This window comes from Miscanthus floridulus, chromosome 9 (assembly GCF_019320115.1).
Source record: "Miscanthus floridulus cultivar M001 chromosome 9, ASM1932011v1, whole genome shotgun sequence".
NCBI lineage: Eukaryota > Viridiplantae > Streptophyta > Magnoliopsida > Poales > Poaceae > Miscanthus > Miscanthus floridulus.
This window is the reverse complement of record NC_089588.1, coordinates 63,492,686-63,501,726: the sequence shown is the minus strand read 5'-3', so window position 1 is coordinate 63,501,726 and position 9,041 is coordinate 63,492,686. Positions and strand designations below refer to the sequence as shown.

The window sequence follows — 9,041 nt, the reverse complement described above, 5'->3', positions numbered from 1 at the left end:
TCACCAGCACTATCAGCCTTGTACTTTCGATCCGACTGTCTATGGTGTAGGTTCACTGTCGCTTCGAATGTTCGAGATGTCTGTAGAGGTAAACATCACCATCACTTCAGCGTATGAACCGTCAGTACAAAGGTCATGGTTACCATCGCCTTGCACCACGATCCGCCTTTGATGATTGTTTAGTTGGTGTCAGGGTTACTTAACGATTCGGTTGTGATACACTTTTGATCCCTACCACATAATACATAGGTGTTGGACATTTGCACCACCAACGGCAGTGGTGGATAACAAAACAATAAATGACCCTTAATAGCTTACTGAACACAAAGCTTATAAATATAATCATTGCATCCTGTAAACCATGTTCTTACATTAGCAATGGATGCTTACGACGCTGACCATAATATCTTTCTCAACTGATGTCCTAACACAAGTGGTACATAGATTGCAAACTAAAGGTACTGATCTCTATAGACTTAAATAATGAAACGACATAGCTAGTGCTCCTCCTATGTGGCACTCTTGCTTGCTATGCAAAAATGAATATAATTAGTGCATCCTTCGAATTGGTAGGCAATGCACCATGGAACCCCTCTTCTTCCTCCGTTAGCCAATGCAGGAAAATTGTTCAAAAGCACTCAGACTCCACCTGCACAAAGCTACAGAATTAATAATATTCAACACACCATTCCTTTAGTTACCAAGCCCAAATTGGCATATACATAGAATCAAAACAACTACCTACCTAAATAAAGGCATGATGTAACAACAAAAATACATCATATGCACCTTTACAGCTCTGCTAATGACTCCATGAACAAGGAAACATAAGGAAGATAGTGAGGTCTGCTGCTCATACATAATAGTTTCTAGGTACTTCTAGATAGCCGATGGCTCGGGCAGATAGGACATGAACTTTACTGCGGTTCATGTCATATGAAAGCAGTGTTTAGTCCTCCCCAACAAGGAAAATCAAATTCCATTTTGGATGAACTGCAATGACTCTATAGGCTGCATCACAAACCTCGATACCAATATCAATATTCTTCTTTCCAAATAGCTCCAACGTGGTCACCTTATGGTTCAATGTCCATTTACTAGTACCATAGTCTTCAAGGATCCAGATTGAAAACTCATACCTATTCAAAGTATCAGCAGTACATAAACACAACTGACCCTGAGCTTCATGGATGGGGATTACATCACAGTTGTCCTACAAATTTTCCTCCATGTCTTTCCCTCCATATCAACAGTAACTATCAGGGTGAACTCCATCATGTGCATAAAACCATTAACAAACACACCTTTCCCATATGTGGATACTACAATACCCTCGCCCCATTTAGATTATTTATAGATCCATGCTCTAGTTTTAGATGAGTAGATGTTGACACCTAAGGAGTCATCATCATTGATCCCATATTCAAACACATGGAAGTGCAAGGAGACTGTCGGATCGAACCCCAAGCAAGCTGAACCACAAGAATGGTTGCTAAACGGTAGTGGCAACCATTTCTTAGTCACTGGATTACAGACAACATAGCGAAACCTAGTGTACCAGTAGAGGATGGGGCCCTAGGAGCAATCTAAGATCATGACATCTGTTGGCATTTCTAAATGCAATCACCAAGTATGGAGATAGAATCCATCCCTAGCAATGGCCCCAGAAATGCTTGTTGGTATTTCTTAGCATCATCACTAATGATTAACAAAGCCACTAAGTAATAGCCTTGATAGTTCCTAAACAATTTTAGATATTTATCAACAAGCGCATGGAGATATCATTATAACATTTCACCCAAAAGTATTCAGGGTATCATTATTTATTTTTTCCCAAAGGAAGGCATTTGATTAAGAGTCTAGTATGGATATGAACTTGAATAATAATGCTTGCAAGTATACCAATGTTTCACTACTAGGGATGTGTTCATCAATGACGCTTTCCTTTCGTCACTGAAGACACCAAAATCGTCACATATATTATTTTATGACGAAATTGTGACGAAATCGATTTCGTCATTGAATGAGCGTCATATTTTGGATAACGTGATGAAACGTATATTTTCGTAATAGATGTGCGTTCCTTCTATGACGAAATGGCCCTCGTCATAGAAGAGTATTCTTTCTATGACGATGCATTTTCGTCATTGATGTAGCCCCTTTTTCATCATAACTTGCCTGTCTGTTAGGCGGCCAGACGGCGTCTGCCATGCTGGTAGCTGACGTGTCCTATCCACGTGGCGCATCCACGTTTTAGGTGACGTGGCTTGGCACATGGTTGGTGACGTGTCTGACTATGTGGCCGCTGACGTGGCCAGTGATGTGGATGTGCACGTGTCCACTTTTTATTGGGCCACAGGGCATGCTGTGAGTAGTCCACATGTCTTGCTGTGATTGGCTCTCATTTTCGTCACTGAAGTGATTACAAATTCGTCACTGAATAGATTACAAAATAGTCACAGAATCGACTACAAAATCGTCACAAAAAGGTAACAAAATTCATCACAGGTGCACATGCTGAACAACAGATCACAGTATTCCAATTACCATCAACTTAACAGATCCAGTATTCATAGGTACCATCAACTTAATGAACAATACTAAACTTGGTTCACATATAACTCACTAGACATCATATTCCATGTACTAGTTTCATCTCAGTTCACATAGGTTATGACAGCAACTATTAAAAAGTGGGCAAGCAACAGCAACATAGGTTATTGCATAAGCAAAATCACCAGCACGGACCCCTTGCTTCATCAACCAGCAGCTACGCGCAGCGCTCATGTCGAAGAACCATTGTTGATGGCCAAGATACGCTTGAGCAGCGCATTGTTCTCCTCCATTGCCTTGGTGTTTATCTCTGTCAGCTTCTTGTACTCCTCCATCTCCTTTTGTGTCCTCGCCAGCTTTTCCTCAGCTTCTTCACTTCTCTTCTTGAGATCGTCGATTTCACCTTGTACAGCAGCCTTAGCTTCAGCTGCTAGTTCTTCCCGAAGCTCGCTTTCATTTGATGATGATGATTTGGAGGATGCCACTGGTTTGATGCCAACACTCTTGAGGAAATGGTTTGAGCTGTTCTGGGAGAGCACCTGGGACACAACCTGCACACTGGATACTGCTGTCTCACCTTCAGCAACAGGTTCTGCCCTCAAAGCTTCCATATTTGACTGAAACAGCAATGACCCATCATTAGTTGATCATTATTGCATTAATTTGAGGTGCAAATATCACACAAGATGTATTTTTAAAAATATAAATAGCAAGATGTGTACTAGAGAGAGGTAGAAGCAAACCTAGCAAAATGGACAGACTGTAGTACAATTTATCTGATTTGTTATGTGGAACATTATGTAAACTGTAGTTTGGTTCTTACTGACATAAAGCACAGCTACTCTACAATGAAACAATCAGAAATCACCTAGCATGTGGACACAATTAGTTCAGATTGTTCTCAGTTAAATGCAATCTCATTTCCAGTCAACATCTATCAAGTATTAACAGAGCACAGTTATCAGATTGTTCAGCAGATTGGTTTAGCAGATAATACACATACATAAAGCACATGAGAATAACTAAAAGCATGGGCTTTAGAGACTTGGCTGCAGTTAGGTTGCTTCCATTTTCATATCCATCCAAGATAATAACCCATTCAGCCATTCCTTGTTTGATACATTGCAGTTTTAATCTAGTATATCAATGACTGCAATCTGAATTTATGACTGCATGTAGATTGTTCCCAGAAATAAGAACAGCCTTCAGTTAGTACTTAACTTATTTAGCAAGTATATAGCTATGTTGGATTATGACCAGTTTTGAGCAAAAGACAGAATACAAAATGATTAAAATAGGACATGTTATCCAATTAATGAACAAAATGGCACAGCGAAACAGATGTCGGGACTTACAAGTGCTTCTCTTGCTGGTTCACTGAGACCATTTTTGGAGCTGGTATGGCAGGTCTTGAAGGCCTCCACCAAATCAAGTTCTTCATTTTGTTCTGTGCTTGGTTCTGCATTGTTTTTCTTCTTTTTCTGTTTCATAGATAATCAATTACAGGAAAGTTGTCAGATAAAATGCAAAATAAGTTGGTTAGTGCAAATATGTACAAGGTACTCTTTACTTACATATGCATGTAAGTGTGCCACATAGCTGCGAGAACCCGTAGCCTGATGATACTTGACTTTACTGCGATTCTGCTTGTTCTTTTCACATGATTCCTACAAGAGAATGAACATGTCAGATGAGATCATAGGTTCCAAATGAGAAGATCTTTGGAAACTGAATGAGAAAGAATATATGACAAGATACCCGTACCATGTTTTTTGGATTACACCACTTTGCAACCAGTACCCTCCACTCTGCATCAGACATGCATGCAACTGGAGAAGTTGTGGGAATCTCATTTGCAGGTTTACCATTGAAGTATTTGTTCTTCAGCCGATAACGCATTTGCCGCACCCCAGAGCGCAGCATATCAGTGCAAGCTTCCTCTGTTGGCTTGTCTTCAGGGTTAATGGCCAAGCGCCCCTAGTCATATGACAATTCCATATTTAGTTAGTCAATGCAGGTTAAACAGATATACAAGTTTACCATAGAAACAATAATGCACTTACAGAGAGCTTTCCCACAAAGTCTTTGTAATAGCGATCATCTCTCTTGTAATCTTTCCAATGAGTTAGGACAGGGACCTTATCCCTAATGATGACACCAGCCTCAGATGCAAACTTGGCTGCTTGAACAGGTTCATGAGGCCTTCTTTTCCCTTCAGCAACAGCTATGGGCATTCTCCTTCCCATAGCTTTAGTCATCCTGTCCAGCTGTGCTCCCTTGGTGGGTGGCCTGGGTCTCCTTGGGGCTCGCTGTGAAGGAGCTGCAAAATACAATTTGGATTTAAATGCTTTAGTTTCATGCAGATCAGCAAACCAGATGGCATAATAGAATGACAAAGAAACATCAACTTTCCTTCAGTGTCTTCCTCTCCAGCTGCATTGTCTTCATCAGCACCTGTACTGTCTTGAGCACCACCTCCACTGAATTCCTCTACAGCTGTATTGTCCTAACCACCAGCTCCATCGCCTTCCTCTGCATCTGTATAAGACCTTTGTGGTGGTGTTTCATCATGACCATTGGTAGGATCCTCTACATTCTGGCCATCTCTCGCCGTAACAAGAAGCCTTTTTGATGATCTTGTTTGGGATTCAGGAGGCTGAACCTGTGATCCTTGAGATGCCCTCACTCTCTTACTAGCCCTAACTCCTGGCGCCATGGTGGGGCCTGTCTTCTTCTTCTTTGAAGCTAGGACTTTCCGACTATACCCTGCAAGAAACTGTGGATAAAAAAATCAAGTAAGTCATGTGCAGCAGTAAGCTAGACCATATATTAAAGAACAGGTATGCAAGAAACAAGATGCATCTAAAAGCAAAGGCATATATTGAAGAACAGATTAAAAACACTCAAATGCAATGCAAATATTCCCCATCTAGTACTTTGAAGATAGAAGAAGCACCTTAGTTGCCAGGGGCTGTGGCTGCTCAACAGATTCAGTGTCATCATCATCACTATCTCCTTGATCATCATCTTCAAGGAGATACTCCGATGAATCCGAATCTTCATTATTTCTTTTCTTGTTTGCTGATTTTCCCCCCTTCTTTGATGCAGATAGTGATACAGAGTTATTAAATTGAAAAGATAGATTTTTCAGGCCGAAATCTTGCATCTTCTTTAAATTGTTCGCCACGCGTGCATCCCGGCGTCTCTCATAATCAGTTTTTTCAGATTCTTACAAAAACAAGCAAATTGTGTCTATTAGAAAATAAAAAGGAGTGAACTAAGAGCTAAGAGGTAGTAATACTAGATGGTAGATAGATAAGAGGTAGGAGCTAGTAGTGCCTGCTGAAGAGCTAAGGGATAAGAGGTGATAGGTTATAGGCAAAAAGTATTAGGTCAGAAAGAACTAAGAGGTACAGGTATTTGTGTACTGAAGCACAATTACTCTAAAATCTGTGAAAAATTTGAAGATAGCTTGTACTGAACTACTATTTTCCAATCAACACACTTGCATGCACTCTGCTACATTTCTGATTCTGAAAAAGGATTTATTCCCCAAGTGGAAGGAAAGGCATCAGGTGGGATCATGTATTTTACAAATGAGAAGTTTCTTTGCTATATGAGTTTAAGATGAAATAGTGTATCAGTTGTGCAATAGAACCATTCTAATATTCTTTTGACACAGTTGATTAAAAACTAAGAAAAATTTCTGGGTGCTTAACCATGATCTAGCAAGAAATGACCAAATACTCAAAACTACAAAAATAGCTAAAATGATTCAGATATACAGATGAAGCAAATCTTAATCTGACAGATCAAGATACGACAGGCAGAAATTCTAGATACATATGTTGATTGTTGGGTCAAATTCTAAGGATCAGCTCCTAAAGTTTAGACTACTGAAACCAAAATGGGGAGGCAAATAGGACCAAAAACACCTCCTAAAGGCTCCAAATGCAGAGGTGCAAGGATTCAAGAAACCAGAAATATACGGCTCCCTAGCTAGGAGATGAACCTACAGGAACATGATTCAAATTTTTGAGCGAGAGAAATTATACAGCATTATCACTTATGACTATTCTTCATGCCTTTCAAGATCTGAGTACATTCGTTATGAATAGTTATTAGAAATCACTGTACTAAAATGGAGTGGAGACAAACTGGGTTCACATTCAAAGTTAAATTACTAACTGCACAGGAAAATCTGGGAAAATCTGGGAAGACAAATTGGGTTCACAATGCATTACTAATTGCACAGGAAAATCTGGGAAGACAAAAAGCAAAATAAATCACATACGCCTAACTCAATCTATAGCCAAATGGTTACCTTGATCTTGTTGTGCAGGTCTCTTCCTACCTTGACCCCTGGTTGCCACCATTGCGGATGTATACCAGGTGCTCGTCGGCGGTGGTCGTCAACGGGGAAGTGGACCTGGTGCGGGCGGACCTGGTGCTCGTCGGCGGTGGTCGTCAACGGGGAAGCGGACCTGGTGCGGGCGACCCCTAGTCCACGACGACACAGCTCACGGGCGAGGAAGCACCTCGGCGACGGACGGTTGTGTTCCTGCGGTGGCGGCTAGGGTTGGAGAAATGTGGGGGGGGGGGAGAGGACGAGTGGCCGGGGGTGAGGAGGGAGTGGGGGTAATGGCTAAATTAGCGGTAATCAGTTTTAGGTGGCATTTTTTTTGGCGGCATTTTTTTTGCGGCATTTTTTCCCTCCCGGAAGACCCTATGGTACCCAATTTATTTTGAAACTTCTTATTACATTTTTTAGTTATTATCTTAGTTATTTGTTGAATAACTAAAGGATAAAAGCTACAATACCTTAAGTTATGTAGAAAATTCTAAAAACTTGCATGGACACCTTATTTTGGTGTATGATCATGACATAAAAATTTCAAAGGATTTTGACAAAGTGGTACTATACATCACGTACAAGCATGAACATCTCTCACTTAGTTAGAGGGATATATGTTAGACATGTATGACTTTGTCAGGATGATCCTGACCACTTTGTTAGAATTAGCTGAAACTTTTTTGTCATCATTATACACCAAAGTGAGGTGTCCATGCAAGGCTTTAGATCTTTTTAGCTAGCTTAGGGTATTTTAACATTTATTCCTTCACTAATCCAACAAAAAATTACAATAATATGGAAACTTGGTCAGAAAATCGCACAGATGCACACAACATCATAGTTTGGTTCCATAAACATCCCATAAAATTTTCAAATGATTTTGACAAGGTGGTACTATACATCTTGTACAATCATGAACAACTCTCGCTTAGTTATTAGGTTATATGTTAGACATGTATGCCTTTGCGAGGATGTGCATGACCACTTTCTCGGAATTAGTTGAAACTTTTTTGTCAACGTTATACACCAAAGTGAGGTGTCCATGCAAGTTTTTATAATTTTTTAGCTAGGTTAGGGTATTTTAACATTTATCCTTCACTAATCCAACAAAAAATTACAATAATAGGTAAACTTGGTCAAAAAATTGCACAGATGCACACAACATCATTGTTTGGCTCCATAAACATCCCATTAAAGTTTCAAATGATTTCGACAAAATGGTACTATACATCTTGTACATGCATGAACAACTCTCACTTAGTCACAAGGTAGCTTAAAGCTTTTATCCTTTAGTCATTCAACAAATAAGTACAATAATATCTAAAAAATGTAATAAGATGTTTGAAAATCAATGAGGTAAATCATTAAGCAATAATATATTAATAATTAATTAAAAATCTGGCAAAAAAATAAACATAGAGACATAGAAAAATAATAAACACAACAAATGTGGGAAAAACAAAAAAAATTGGCTCCCATTGGGTTCGAACCCGGGAGCGCAGGGAGAAACTCAAAGTGCCTTACCAATGCGCTACTCAAGTGTTTTCGTTAGTTCTCGACTGTAGTCTTACTTAAACTGTCCACCTAAGCGTGACCAAATGAACAGGCCTGCAGGCCGGCCCATCGAAACCCCCACGTTAGTCGCTTCTCCGCCGCCGTGACTGACTCCCTCGATTCTCCATAGTGGCGCCGCCAGTCGCTCCTCCATAGCGGTTGAGCTTGCCGTCCTTGCCGATCCGTCACCAAGTTCTCCCCCTCGTAGACACTCCCCTCCACTACAGCTACGCCGCCCAGACCTAGAGCTTCGTCCACCTATGCTGCAGCGGTGGCGTGGCGGCCACGGCTGGCAGCGCCAGAGGCGCCGGCACCACCACCACCCGCAAGATCACTCTAGCGCAGTTGTCCGCCGCTGGAGCTCCATCTGGCGCGCTGCCCCACTCCTCGCCCTCGATGTCCCCCAATCCTGCCTTCCAGTTTGGAACCACCGAGCTCCTCTGTGCTTCGCCCACCAGGTGTTCGACGCTGGGCCTCTACGCCGCTGAACAAGACGATATGCCGCTCTATTTGGGTAATATGCAGTGAGTTCATTTCATGTGTTACAATTCAAGGTCTGGAATATGCTTATGATTCTACT

General features: G+C 41.0%; 1 pseudogene; it reads right to left on the bottom strand.

Annotated features, from left to right (window-relative positions):
* Window positions 1-2,503: 2,503 nt before the first annotated feature.
* LOC136482059 (uncharacterized) lies at window positions 2,504-6,929 on the bottom strand (annotated as a pseudogene).
* Window positions 6,930-9,041: the final 2,112 nt, after the last annotated feature.